This window comes from Pinus tabuliformis, chromosome 9, assembly GCF_031772625.1.
Source record: "Pinus tabuliformis cultivar Carrire ecotype Pingquan chromosome 9, CPIR1, whole genome shotgun sequence".
Taxonomy (NCBI): domain Eukaryota; kingdom Viridiplantae; phylum Streptophyta; class Pinopsida; order Pinales; family Pinaceae; genus Pinus; species Pinus tabuliformis.
The window spans coordinates 1,064,443,380-1,064,458,098 of record NC_142307.1 but is presented as its reverse complement, the minus strand read 5'-3'; positions in this window follow the sequence as shown (position 1 = coordinate 1,064,458,098).

The window sequence follows — 14,719 nt, the reverse complement described above, 5'->3', positions numbered from 1 at the left end:
TTCTCTTTGTTTTTCTTCTTGCCTCCTGGTTGATTGGTTTCTTTGCCTTTATCTATTGAGACGACATTTAATTCCGAGGCAAGAAGTTCTTCTTTTTCATTTTGACTGGAAATCTTACGGGCCTTTTTAGATGTAGCCTTTGTCGATTTCGTGTCTGTCGCGCCAATCACGCCATCACCGGCATGAGAGTCATTGTTTGATTTAGGAGGAGGAGGGACCGAGAATCCTGGTTTGGGCGCGTCAGGTATTTTATCGTAGAGCATGCCAGACTGAGTGTAAATCAAGACCAAATATTGTGCACGAGCAATAACTTGCTCTTCGGTGACGACTCCCCCTTTTGCCACATCTTCTATAATGGAAGGTAACAAAGACTTAATAAACCATTCAGCTAAAAGCTGATCAGGAACATACATTTTTACCATTCTACGATGACGTTGCCAATCATGTATATGATCAGATATGTGAGTGGTCGTTGTTTGTTTGAAATTGGTAAGAAGTTTGTTCCCGTTTTGTACCTTATCGGTAACTGAAAATGGGTTAAAAATGTTGTGGCTAGGGTACTGAAGTTGTCAAATGAAGCTTTGGGCAATTCGATATACCATTTTGCTGCCGGACCAGTTAACATCCTCTGAAAAAGGCGAAGCCTAATCGAATCATCATTTAGGGTGTCTGATGAACACCACAGATGAAAGGTCATCACATGATTCGACGGATCTTCACCCGGATTTCCACTAAATTTAGGAATATCTGATGGAAGTTTATGCGAAATCGCTGGCCACCAAGGGGCGTAAGCGATTGGATCGTTTGTTAACTGATTTAGATCCGGTAACTCTAAAGTCGCCACGAAGGGTAACTGTTGATTCAGGTTAGGCAAACCATACCCAGGATAAGATGGAATCACCTGAGAAGTTGGTCTTTGCATACCAGCATAATGCATTTGATGTTGGTAACTTTGGTAAGGTTGGTCGGCATAACCATTGCAGAATGGTTGATTTTGACCATTTTGAATATACGACTACCCACTATTTTCAAAGATTTGTTGCTTAGATCCTTGGTATACTTGTTGGAATTACGATTGTTGGTATTGCACTAGCCAGGGTTGTGAAGCCATGTGCTGTTGCCCAATACTAACTGTTTGACCAAGATGAGGGGTGATTGTACCCGTTTGTGCTTGTGTCATTCCACCAGTCGGCGATTATGATTGAGTAGCAGGGTCAAGAGGCTATTGCATTACAACCTGAGAAACCTAAGGTTGGCATACAACAAGTAGCGCTTGTACTTGTGACACTGTCACAATACCTGGCGTAGTTGGTATATTTGACATAGGTAAACATTGTTGCATTGAATATACAACTCTTGGTTGTTGAGGCAGTATCGGTGCCCAACCACTAGATGTAATTCCAGCATAACCTGAATTTTTTTGTGAACTCTCGTATGGTTGTCCTCCCGGAGGAGACAATGAAAGGGTATACTGCCCCCCATACGGCGGTAATCTGGTACTTAAAGGAATGGTTTGCCCTTGGGGACCGGATTACCCAAATTGACACCCTGAAGGATCAATTTGGTGAGACTCAACATAAGAGTTTCCAGATACTATTCCAGATGAACAAACAGGAACGGATCATACTGTCGAAATAGCCCCTGAGTGAGCCCTTCTAGCGATTGAGAGCTAGTTGGGACAGATGGTATACCGACGAACATTGTTGGAGTGACAGTAGGAATTTCTGCCGTCACTATGTTGGACGACACAGTCCTAGATGTCGATGGTTGTCCAGACATTTCTAGTCTATCCAAAATATTACCTAGCGATTCTACAGGAGCTTCCGATGGCGGTAGACTAATTTCTGATGAAGAAGGATACAGAGTGATCCTGACTCCAAATTACGATGGAGAACTAGATGTAGGATCCTCCACAATCTCTTCTATAGCAATCAGACCATGTGGAAGAGGTAGACCGTCAGGTCTGTAAAATATTTCTGGTGCCGAAGAAGGTATGGAATCTGTAGCGACAGATGTTTGGGCAATAACACTCTCTGAACCGGTTGTAGATGAAACTAGTTCAGTAACACAAGTGTTTACCTTTAAACTAGGATCAGAGCTACTGTCCCTCGGTGGCTGCTGAACTTCTTCTGTAAAGGTAGGGATACCAGAAACGTTTGGAGTAATCAGAGTCTCGATGGTGTTGGAACACTTGTTCTAACTTTACTAGGAGATTTGGAACCGGTTAAACGAGTTCGCTTTGTCCATAATAGTTTTGATTCCGGAGACAAAGATGGTTGACTCGTAAGCCTTCGCAAACGATGGGGTTTCAATTGACTTTCTTCCATGATTGCGGATTACTCAATCAACTAAAAATAAAGGGGAAGTATGTTTCGGAATTAGATGAATTTTAGACGCTTTGACACAACTTGTTTTTTCAAGTTTTAAGAGTCGAGAAAAAAAAAAGATGACTCTAGTCGCCTTCGATTTTTAATAAGCCTGAAGTGACAAGTGCTCAGATGGACCTTTTCGGTTAAGGAGTCTGAAAAGGAACGAAAGGGACTGCTCTAGAAATCTAGACAGAGGGATTACCAAACCAATCGCAAAACTGCAGAATACTTTTTACAGTATGGAAGTCAATCTTCCCCGAATGCTGTGTTCAGTGCATTGTGATCGATAGGGCGGCAGACACGACTTCCTATGGATAAAGGTTTAAGCCTATTGTGGTCTCCCAAAATATACTCAACGGTACGTGGGAGCACAAGTCCGTACTGGCACTTATCATCTCAAAGTGGAGGAATCACCCAACCAACAGTGAAAACAATAGTTACCAGGCTTTACGACACCGAAATACGTCTCTAGCCTAGACTTCTAGATGTTGTGCGTTAGGTTCCAAAGAGTTTTTAGATTCATTAAATTTATTTTATAGTTGATCTTGCTTAAGAAATTTTCCTTTCAGGTTCACCGCATGATGTAGATGTACAATTCCTAAAATGCAATCTAATATGATAAACAGTTGTTTTATCTTCTTTGTGCAATGAAAATCCTAGCTACTAAGGAAAGAAAAATGGCGTTCTTTTAGCAAAGAGCGTAGAGCACACACTATATGCACTGTCCTAAATCCAACCAATCAAACAGTATAAATGCAAATGCACATGCACGTATTTGTTTTCAGCCTTCTTAATATGTGAATGATAAAAAGAAAGCTAATGCGCAAATCTGAATATTACTAACAAGTTTCTTTTCAAAATCAAAATGAAGACAATGACAACACTTTGTGATTTGGAAATGAAAACTTGCTTTTGACACTAGAAAAACTACTAATTCAGATCAAATACAATAGTAACTGGGTAATCGACTATCAAGAACAATCAGATTCTCTTCTATGACTGAAAATGACACTTGAGACACTTTCAAATCAAGAAACGACAGTACAATTATGTTACTTATTTGTAAAGGAGAACTGAAAAATGACTCAAAAAATACATAAAAACATTTACAGTTCTTTACACAATGGAGGCAGAATAACAGCAAGGAAAGGGGTTTCAAACAGAGGTGTACTGACTATAGGCAGCAAAACTCTTGAATAGATCTGAAAAGAGTGAACACAGAAACCAAAATTTAGGAACAATGCCTAGTCTGATCAGCGCACCTGTAACACAGTGAAACTGAAATGCAACGCACCTACTACACTCGGGAAGTGCGCTGAATTTGAGATTCACAGAACAGACAGTGTGCTGGACCAGGGATGAGACTTTAATTGGGTTTTGGGTCACAGTTTGCAGTTCAGTTCAGGGATTTTGGCCGAGAAAGTGGTAATTAGTAAATCAATCACAGGGGTAGATCTAAGGAGGTTACTAGAGCCACCACGAGGGCAATTAGAAAGCTTGTAAATCAACTGTTTAATTCATATAAAAAACCTGGAGATTGACTGAAGCAACGTTGATCTACTTTGCACTTGCATAGAAAATGGAGTTCGAAGGCTAGCTGGCTTGACTTCAGGCTGTGTCTGTAAGTTTATAAAGTAAGAAAATGTAGATAAACAACCAATCTATTCGCTCCCCAGTGGAGTCGCCATTTTGTTACAGGGAAAAGTGTCTATGCAGAACTGCTAATCCCACTAAGGCTGGTAGCTACCTTAGAAACAAACAAAGTAAAACTACTTTCGTTTTCCTTTATGAAAGATAGATGAGAGAAGAATAAAGGAGACCAACCTCTGTCTTGCGCTTGGTTCCTTGCTCGATTCCTCTCTCTTCTGATAGTCCTTTGCTACTTGCTTTCTTGTATACCCAGCTTCACAGAGTACCTATAGAATCAAAGCAGCATAACACTATACGAGAACATGGATCTATTATCATAAAAAATCTAGTATCATATGTAAATTAACCATACAAATGCATAAAACATAAATTACATAAGAGTATGGAAGAAAACTTGAATAGCTTTATTGATAATCAAAAAAGAGCCAAGAGAGTTACAACCAATCGTTCTGACCCAGCATCATCCTCTCAGCAAGTGAGCCCTTCTTCACCTCATGAAAACCTTAGATCACCCAACACTATGATGTTGCCTCAAGAAACCAATAGCAATTCCTTACAAGATGCAAAATTCCGGCCTCTGGATCTCTGGGATGAGGGATCCATATATAGATGTCTGCAAGGGAGGTGAGTCAGCTTTTGAGATTTGATTAGTGTCTTCCCTCTGATAGTTCTTGCTTCCACTTGGAGATTGATGATCTCTTACTCATCCCTGGTCGAATTTAGAGAGGCAACTGTCACAGGAGAAGTTTCTGGAAGATTCCATGCTTCTCCACCTTACGGATTGACACTGCCATTTATCCCTTCTCACCTATCGCACCCCATAGAAAGGATTTTTGAAATGCAACGCACCTACTGTGTGTATTTAGGTGAGATGCAATGCACCTTGCCTATGGAGCAGGTGAAATGGTCCAATTTTGACCAATTCTGAGCAGTTTTTCATGGAGAACTTCTGGGAGAAGCTGTAATCAGTTGACCTTGTTCTTTTAGGGGTTGGAACAACACTTTTAGGGACTTACGAGCCCTTAGTTTATGGACATTTATACCCTGGGTTGCAATGCCCAAAAATGTCTATAACAGTTGGCTGGGCCCCAGCCAACCAACACGTTTCCCTTTTAAATGGAAACGCTACTCAGTACTGTATCAATTCATTAGCTGTTAAAAATAAAAATAAGATTCATGAAACGTAAGGTGGAGCTCCCTTTCTTATTAAATCATAAAGGTAAATACATGTGTGATTACATATCCAACCCAGATTTGGGCGATAACAAAATGCAAGCCTGTTACTACCTTCCTAGTTCTATCTCTGTTATATACAACTCTATCAACCATTCACCATTTCATCCTATTTACATTTCTCATTATATAGATCCTTGGCCAGAGGCCAAAAGGATCGTTTAACTCGTTACATAATTGATTGCAGAATTTATATTGTTCAACTAATTACATGACCGATTGCAGGTCGTTCAACTAATTACATAACCGATTGCAGAATTTAGATTGTTCAACTAATTACATGACCGATTGCAGGTCGTTCAACTACTTACATAACCAATTGAAGAATTAAGCTTTCGACGTTAAAAATTATGGATTTTAACAGAACAGGCCGTAACAATCTCCAGTTGTTAATTTCTCATAAATCCGATCTCAACTACCTCTATATTGCCTTACTATCTTAACTAGAGCTCGTCTTCCTTCAGATCTAACCTACTGTCGTGGCTAAAGAAGCCCAAAACTGGGTGGCGATCAAGGAGATCCAGATCTGCTGCAAGTGTTCACAGTGTTGGCACTGGTGCAAGATCCACTCCTACACTAAGATCAGTGGTCACATAAGCATTTAACTACCAAATAACATTAGAGGTATAGATAAGTTACGAAAGTAATTATAAGCAAAAAATCATGCAATAAATAATTAATAAATGCTTAGTTAAATTAAAATATGTAAAATATGAAGTTAATGTAAAATGTGTCATCGTTCTTGCACTAGTGAAAGATGAGGGTGTGTAAGATGGGTAAAACAGGGGTATTTAGGAAGGGAAAAATGGTCAAAAAGGGGAAATTTAGAGGACTAACATCCTCCCATCCCTAAACTATTGTGTGTCCTCACATAAATTCTTTACCTCTGCAAAAAACTTCAAAATGTTAAGCACTCCAACTCAATCCTTCTCTGGCATGTTGTCCTTAGTCTGCATTGTTTCAACCTTCTTCTTTCTGATGCTCCTTAACTTCTTTGTCACCTTTTTCAATTGCTTGAAACATCATGCAACTCGATATTTCCAAACTCTGACCTCACTTTTATTTTTTTGGAGCTCTGCCTTTAACTCTCCTCTGCTCTATTCTTTCTCCTCCTGCACTTCGGCTACAAGTTGTTCCAAGTTCTGCACTTGAAGCTCCAACTCAGCTACCCGAGCAGTAGGAGTCACCAATTATTTTCCTCCTTCTATTTCAGTAGGGGTTGTAACTTCCTCAGAGACTTTCATATCTACCATGGTCACATCAGGGAACTCTTCTCCCTCTGGTCCCTATTTTTCTGGCTCTTCCTCCTCTGGTTCTTCTTCCTCCGGTTCTTCTTCCTCTGGTTCTTCTTCTTTTGGTTCTTCTTCTTCTGTGGGTTCTGTCTCTTCTTTTTCAGGTTCTTCTGCCTCTTCTTCTTCTGCGGATTCTTCTTCTCCTACGTCTTCTTTTTCTTCAACTCCTTCTTCTATCAATACTGTTGTTGGGCCATGAATACGACCACTTTGTAACACTTATTTCATCCATTTTTACTCTTCTCTATTATATCATCTATTATAATTTATCATTTAAATCCATTTTATAAATGATTTATGCTCTCATGGATGAATGTTATTTATTCTCCTTTATTTCTAATAAATTGATGATTATGCATTATTTTATCAATGATAGTTCTAATAAGTTGGTTATAACATTATTCACCATTTTTAGCCTCCAAAGTAACTTCCAGATTGAAGATTTGATTTTTAAATCTGCCAACTCAGAAATTCGCTGGTTTAAGGAGTGACATTTTTGTGGTTGAGATTCTGAGCAAATGAAGACGAATTTGAGAAATCCGGAACATGGGTTTTGTCCAGAACGGGCCCAATTAACTTTAACAAAGAACGGTTTGCCCAAATTCGGCTTGTACAAGGAGAAACTCAGGGTTCTTTGAGCACGATTTTCTCAGATTTGCAGTTGCGGCTGTCCTCCAAATCTCAGCTGCAAACCCAAATTCGTCTTGCTTTTGTTGAAGAGATGAAGGGAAATATATTTTCTTGTTGATCATCTGGTTATAATCAACCCAAATTTGTAAAAGAAATCATGTTGTAATTATCTATGCTCTGATCCTTCTCTATTTAAATGAAACCAAATATCAGAGGAGGGGACGACTGTCTTCTGTAATTTTACGGTTCCAGAACAAACTTTAATCATTGAGTCTCACTGAGACCTGATTTTGTTATACTTTTGTGGATGCAATTAATATAAAAGACTTGGTGTTCATTCCGTCTCTGCGTCTAGAGTAATCTAAGGCGGTGTACCATCGGCAGCTAAGGGCCCGGCTCCAAAGGACACTTGCCTTTGTATCATTATACGATGATTCGTGTGTGGATTGTCTATCTTTATTACGTAGCAATTTGATACATTCTTTATATGATACGCTATGTTCTGTTATGATCAATGAATGAATGATTTCTCCATGTAAGAACTCTGCACTATATAATTGAATTCACACGGGGTCGAATTGTATCTTTATTCAGCCATTTCTGTAACAGAGTGCTGGTATGAATATTTGTGGGATTTGAGAGTAGCGTCATTCTGTTTAGAAACATAGTTATATCATCCAATATTCTCATATTGCTATATTAGTGTGTTTTGTATATATGATTAACGTTCTTGTTTTATAATGAACTGTTGTTCCATAATTCATTTGTAAATATCTTCTCGTAAAGTAAAGATCATTGGAATTGCTTTTGCCGATTGTTATTTGATTGCGGAATGAGAGTTCAGTTCTAACTCGCGAGATTTAGTTCTTTTAATTGCTATTTCATTTTACTTGCTGCCATTCCATTTCCTTGCATTTACTGCTTTCGTGTGAGAGAAGGTCTAAGGCTGTAGTGAGCCTCAGCAAGTCGTTGCTTAGCTCCCAGACCTATGGTCCATGCTCTAATTTCCTTTCCATCAGTTTCTAGAGGGATGGGTTATCACTTCCGCACCCTTGACTGATAAGCTGTCTTGTGAGATTTTACCCTTTTGAAGTAATTTAGTCATAGTTTAGCACCCGTCTACTCTTGTGTTCTCTGAACGCTTTACTACTAAACATTACTCTTGAGTAAATAGCCGCCTCAGACAGAGTACACTCTTGAAATAAAAAGTCGTCCCTGGGTTGACAATTAATGTGAAGGTAATTAGGAGTTCGAAAGGCACCTTTTTATCGCTCCACATTTTGGCGCCGTTGTCGTTGCAGTATAGTGGTAAGTATTCCCGCCTGTCACGCGGGTGACCCGGGGAGAGTGTAGCCATTTCTAAAGAGTAGTGTGAATCTGATGAGTGCCTGCTAGGGAAGAGTTGGATCTTAAAAACGGAAGGTAAGAACCTGCGTACGGAGCATGTAAAAGCCCTGCTCCCCCGTCCGCTTTCCAGCAGGACTGTTAAAGAACCTAGAGTAGAAATAGATGTTTGAACTTTTGAATGATTAGGAAAAAGATAGAAATTTAAAAAAAAAAAATGAATCACATGATCTCACGCAAGTGGTGATGTAAGCACCACCCATTTCACTAACCGATTGACGAGAACATTTGCAGAAGGAGCCTCGAAGAAAACACATGAAGAACATCTTATATTAAGGTAAGATGGCTCACGTTTCTACTTTTGAATTTCCTATCAAAGATCTAGGAGGAGTGACACAAATGCACATAATTCCCCCATCTTTACCAAATTTTCATGGTTTAGCAAATGAAGATCCAGATACATTCTTATTTGAGTTTGAAATACTTTGTAGAGGATATGATTATTGTACTGACGATCAAAGATTGAAAGTGTTTCCTCTTACTCTAAAAGGAGCAGCTCTCCGATGGTTCATGAGCCTAGGTGGGAATTGCATCCAATCATGGGAGGACATGGAGAACATATTCTTGAAGAAGTACCAAGACTATTGCAAATCCAATGAAGATATTTTCGGTATGATACAAGGGGAAGATGAAAGTTTGGAGGATTATGTAGATCGATTTCAATACAACCTTCAAAAATCAAAATATAAGCATTTGGAGAAAGAGACCTTAAAAACACTCCTTCTTAAAGGGATCAAAGATGAATTTTTAGAACTCTTAAATGTGATAGGGAAAGGTGATGTTTTTCAGTTATCATATGATGATGTTTGTGAGTTGTGCATAAGGTATTCAAGAGGAATCTCCAAGGCTGGTAAGAATTCTAGAGATGTTTGTTCTTTCTTTTCCAAATCTGCTACAAGAATAGGAGACATAAGAGCTGAAATCAATGTGTTATTTGAAAATTTTAAAGTTGATTTTATTAGCTCTCTAAATGAAAAATTGGATGTTTTGCAGGTTCATAAAAATCAAGAATTGGATGAAGTGTTTTACCCTCAAGACCGAAAGGAGCATCTCATAGATACTCACTCTTCCTTATCTAGGATGGAAGTAGCATATCAAAGAGGTAAGGAAGCTGCAACAAGGTCAAAACCACGGAAATCATGCCCTACAGGTATGGTTCAAAACACTTTTTCTCCACTTTCTTACTTGCATAATCCATTATGGAATATTATTGTGTTAGGGCAGCCATGTCAATATCAATATAACCACCTATCATGTTTACAAGTTGGGTATGGTTCATCTTATGATGGCATGACTACTCTCCCTCATCTTATAGCACAAGCACATTCTCCATATTCTCCACCAGCTCTTTCACAACACCTTGCTTGCCCCTCAAAACCATTCACACAACCCAATCAGCCACATCATCAAAATGCTCCATTCCATACACATTTTCCTGCTCAACTAATTCCACACCCTCACCATAATAAACCAGTACAACATGCTTACAATGTTGAGCTGGAAAATTTACCCACCCTTCCCACCCATTCTATCTCACATGTGTTATTAGAGAAAACCTACAATGAGATTCAGAATGTTTCAAATGCAAAAATTGTAGAAGCTATGGAAGAAAATGAGGTTTCTTTTACTATGCATCAACAAGCTATTTTAAAAGCTCAAGAACTTCATGATATGATGGCTATGCGAAATCAAGAAAATAAAGGATACATTGAAGATTGGTTTCATTCCATCATTTGTTTGCAACATCACTCCATGCTTCAACAATTTTTGATACCATTTTTTGAAGGGAAGTTGGCTTCTCATACCCTAATTTTTATCAACATGCATTTTTCGAATTTGGGTATGTGCATACATGAGGCCTTATTTCTAACATGGCTCCACTGGAAATACTCTTATACATAAACATAATCAATTCTCAAAGAAGAGTAGGATGGTGGAGAAAATAAAATAAATAAAGAAATAAAACAAACACATTTTTTTTATTTTTGCAAAACTAGTTGTTTCTTTTGTTGCAACACGCTATCGAAATCAACATCGATGATAAATATTTCAATCTATTTGTGTATGTAGATGAATCATAATAGAAATAATAAGTTCTACAAACACTCATTTTCATTTTTATCACCAATTTGAAAAAATGCTTGAATTTCATTTTTTTTTGGCTTGCGGGCTTGATAAACTTTCTGGAAAAACAGTCGGGACAGTCACGTTTTGAGGGATCAAAAGTGAATATTTTTAAAACTTGTTTCTACCCTAAGTAGCCCTTGATGTCTACTTTCTAACCCAATTTGAATCACTCAATTTGGATTTGAAACGAAAAAGTTAGAGCCAAAACATTGACCGAATGTCTAGCGGGCAGCTCAGGAACAGAGTTGGGACAGTCAGTTTTTGGAGGCCTAAATGAATGAATTTTTAAAACTTGTTTCTATGGTAGATTCCCCTATGAATATAGTTTACAATGCAATTGGAATCACTCATTTTCGATATCGTATGGTGAAGTTATGATCAAAATACTGATTGTCTATCGTAAATCAGCACCCTTAAAACTATGTCTTTCCGGTTGTTCCTTACAATATTTGACCTATCAATTCTTCTTGTCTTCAAAACCTGTTTCTATTGGAGATCAATAAATGAATCTATTTTCATTTCCAATTTGAATCATTCGAATCCGACATCAAACGAACAAGTTATGCTTGAAATATCAACTATTGGTCTAAGCCAGGTAATCGAAAATGACTCTATGATGCAGGTTGTTCTAAACAAATTTGACATATCATATCATTGATTTTTTAAAACCTGTTTCTATTGGAGATACACCTTTGAATTAGCTCTCATTTTGCTTTGGAATCACTCAATTTCGACGAAAAACAAAGAAGTTGTGATTAAAACACTGCAGGTTAGCATGATTCGCCACTGCTCTCCCGCAAGTGACAGATAAATTTTACTTTGTTATTTTCTCAATGGATTTGTTATACAGAGTAACTACTTGTTGTTTTTTGCATAATTCTTGGATTAGGGGAGCCCGATCACCTCTCTTTATCCATGATTTAATGTTTTATTGCAGGTAGATACTCGTTTTTTGCAGGTCCTGGGAAAATAAAGAAGGTCAATTTATGGACGAGTGATTTTTCAAAGAATTTTTTATAAAACAAAGGAATTTTATCCAAATCATTACCCAACGGATTCATAATAGAACAAATGAAGAATTGATTTCAATTTCAAGATTCATGTCTTGTCACTGCTGCCAAAACATTTTTCAAAAAGATCATTTTTTTACATAATATCATAGTTGTTGTAACCTAATGTACATATTGTTTTTATAAATAAAATGTTGTTTCTTTTCTAATTTCTTTTATATTTTGTGTTTCAGGTGTTGCTTCATTCAAAAGCATCAATGCAGTGAACAGCTAATTCATTCTTTGCGTGTTTGCATTTTATGGTTGTGTATTTTGCTGTTCCTTTTATAAAGGAACAGCATTTGTGTGCATTTTTGTCGTTCCTGCTGTTCCTTTTTCAAAGGGACATCATTTTCGTTTTGCTATTTATTTTCTAAAGGAATAGCACTTTTTGGTTCAGCCATTCATTTTGTTGTTCCTTTTTCACAGTTCATTTTGCTGTTCCTTTTCGAAATGGAACAGTTGTTGTTCCTTTTCGAAATGGAACATCACTTTTGCACTTTCACGTTGGGTGTGTTTTTGTTGTTCCTTTTTCAAAAGGAACAACATTTGGTGTGTTTTTGTTGTTCCTTTTTCAAAAGGAACAGTATTTGGTGTGTTTTTGTTGTTCCTTTTTCAAAAGGAACAGCAGTGCGTGTTTTTGCTGTTCCTTTTTCAAAAGGAACAACAGTTTGAGTTTTTGCTGTTCCTTTTTTCAAAAGGAACAACAGTGCGTGTTTTTGCTGTTCCTTTTTCAAAAGGAACAACAGTTTGAGTTTTTGCTGTTCCTTTTTCAAAAGGAACAGCAGAAAAAGGAACAGCAGTTTGAGTTTTTGCTGTTCCTTTTTTTCAAAGGAACAGCAGTGCGTGTTTTTGCTGTTCCTTTTTCAAAAGGAACAGCAGTTCGAGTTTTTGCTGTTCCTTTTTCAAAAGGAACAACAGTTCGTGTTTTTGATGTTCCTTTTTCAAAAGGAACAGCAATTTGAGTTTTTGCTATTCCTTTTTCAAAAGGAACAACAGTTCGTGTTTTTGTTGTTCCTTTTTCAAAAGGAACAGCAGTTTGAGTTTTTGCTGTTCCTTTTTTCAAAAGGAACAGCAGTGCGTGTTTTTGCTGTTCCTTTTTCAAAAGGAACAGCAGTTCGAGTTTTTGCTGTTCCTTTTTCAAAAGGAACAGCAGTTTGAGTTTTTGCTGTTCCTTTTTCAAAAGGAACAGCAGTTTGAGTTTTTGCTGTTCCTTTTTCAAAAGGAACAGCAGTGCGTGTTTTTGCTGTTCCTTTTTCAAAAGGAACAGCAGTTCGAGTTTTTGCTGTTCCTTTTTCAAAAGGAACAGCACTTGGTGTTTTTGTTGTTCCTTTTTCAAAAAGAACAGCAGTTTGGCCATTTTTTTACAAGCACTCATGATCTTAGGAAAACGGCATCCCAACTATTTGCTTGCATGGATTCTTCTCTTTCAAAAGGAACGACATTTGCATTTTCGCGTTTTTGTGTGTATTTTTGCTTTCTTTTTGGTATGCATTTTCTTTGTTGTTCCCTACACAGAACACCACTTTCTTTTTGAGTGTTTTTGCTGTTTCTTCAAAAAAAAGCAACACTTTGAGAGTATTTTTGAGAGCAACCCTTCCTTTCTCTTGTGGGATTATTCATAGTTCATCTCAACCACATTTTCCTGATTCTTTTTCATGGCATGAAGTACACTACTTTTATGAGGACAAGAATTATGGATTCTATTGAAGCAAGTTAATATCATTCACGTTATGATCTTTAACAGGACAACTCCTTGATGATAGATTCTTTTCAGAAGGGACACAATTATTTATATATCACTTTACTGCATTGTTTTCTATTGAACATGATATTGATTGACCATCTTAATACCATGCTGGTTCCATCATCCCTGGTTATAATCTTCTTTGTCTCTAATAAATGAGATTATGGGTATATTTTTTTATTGACATGTTCAACTTCTTCCGCCATCCCTGCTCTTAAGGAGTACTGAGCCTCCCTCTTTTTATCATAAAAATGTGTAATAATAACAAAATTTTGTTCGCAGATCGAGGATAGGGGGTCTCATTACGAGCCAGCCTACCATGTTCATAAGGCTGTAACAAAGTGACATTCCCATTATAGCCACCACACCAGGGTTATGATCCATTGGATAGCCAAATTATCCTTGGAACAGGAGGTCTCATCACGAGCCGGCCTGATCACTCTTGCTACATCCTAGTGAATGGCAGTGTGGTTATTTGGTTACCATGCCAGCACATTGATCTCTTCTGTAGAACAACACTGAAACTCTCTAGTTATAAATTGAGGATTCTGGCTCATATGGGTTAAAAAGCAACCCTGCCGGGGCTATGGACGCCTGTTGGCAGTAGCGGCTCTGCTTATGGTATTGAAGTTATATCTTATCGTCAATTATTATTATAATACCCTTTTCTTATTTTTCTTTTTATCAGAGAAGTTATTTCCTTAACTTTTTCCCTGTTCTGAACCTTTATGCATGAGAAATTGTTTTATGATCAATCACATCATTTTCAGCTAGAATACCGTCAGCAAAGCATTCTTTTAGCATATTGTTGTCCTTTTTCATTTTGTATAAACTATCATCAATCCAAAGCGTCCTATCTCTTATTCATAACTATCTTCACACACTTTGCTCTCAATATAACCATAACTTTCACCGTCCTATCATTCATAAGTGTACTCTGCCTCCCTTACTGATATAGTGTTCATTCCATTTCTTTGCCGTCAGCACCACCCCCTTCATATGCTTTATGGTTATGGAACCTATTTTCCAATTGGAGGGGGGAATGTATGCATTATGGGATTGCATGCGATACGATTACTGCACTTTGCCATACCTTGTTGATTTGACAACATATTAGTATTGCATGTATACATAAGTTTTTCTAATTGCAATTTTGCATGCATCTTATCTGTTGCTATTCAAAGCTAACACTATGGATTCAAGCACATTGTATGCAAA